The sequence below is a fragment of the Cervus canadensis genome, chromosome 17 (genome assembly GCF_019320065.1).
Source record: "Cervus canadensis isolate Bull #8, Minnesota chromosome 17, ASM1932006v1, whole genome shotgun sequence".
NCBI lineage: Eukaryota > Metazoa > Chordata > Mammalia > Artiodactyla > Cervidae > Cervus > Cervus canadensis.
In genome coordinates this window covers 53824857-53825588 of record NC_057402.1, presented here as the reverse complement: position 1 = coordinate 53825588, position 732 = coordinate 53824857, and the positions used below count along the sequence as shown (strand labels likewise).

The window sequence follows — 732 nt, the reverse complement described above, 5'->3', positions numbered from 1 at the left end:
TTTAACCATATTTAACTACATAGTTCAGTGGTACTGGGGACATTCACATTGTTGTGCATATCTCGCCATTATCCATCTCCTGAATTCTTCACCTTCCTAAGCTGAAGCTCTGTCCCCATTCCCCTCCCACTCCTCCCCCCACCCCCTGGCATCTATCACTGCACTTTCTGACTCTATGAATTTGACTATCCTAGGTATCTCGTATAAGTGGAGTCAAACAGTATTTGTCTACAGACTTCCCTGGTGGCTCAGATGGTAAAGCGTCTGCCTACAATGCAGAAGGCCCGGGTTCAATCCCTGGGTTGGGAAGATCTCCTGGAGAAGGAAATGGCAACCCATTCCAGTATTCTTGGCTGGAAAATCCCATGGATGGAGGAACCTGGTAGGCTACAGTCCATGTGGTCGCAAAGAGTCGGACACGACTGAGCGATTTCACTTAATGTATACTGGAACTCTGCATTCAAATGGGAATATCTTTGCTTTTCACTTCTCTTCTTTTCACAGCTATTTGTAAGGCCTCCTCAGACAACCATTTTGCTTTTTTGCATTTCTTTTCCATGGGGATGGTCTTGATCCCTGTCTCCTGTACAATGTCACAAACCTCCATCCATAGTTCATCAGGCACTCTGTCTATCAAGATCTAGTCCCTTAAATCTATTTCTCACTTCCACTGTATAATCATAAGGGATTTGATTTAGGTCATACCTGAATGGTCTAGTGGTTTTTCCCTAC

The 732-nt window shown here is 44.5% G+C and overlaps 1 non-coding gene across 1 annotated transcript; it reads left to right on the top strand.

The window, feature by feature from the left end:
- The first annotated feature begins 237 nt into the window (after window positions 1-237).
- TRNAC-ACA lies at window positions 238-309 on the top strand. The gene has a single exon. It is a non-coding gene; the product is annotated as a tRNA-Cys (tRNA).
- The last annotated feature ends 423 nt before the right edge of the window (window positions 310-732 follow it).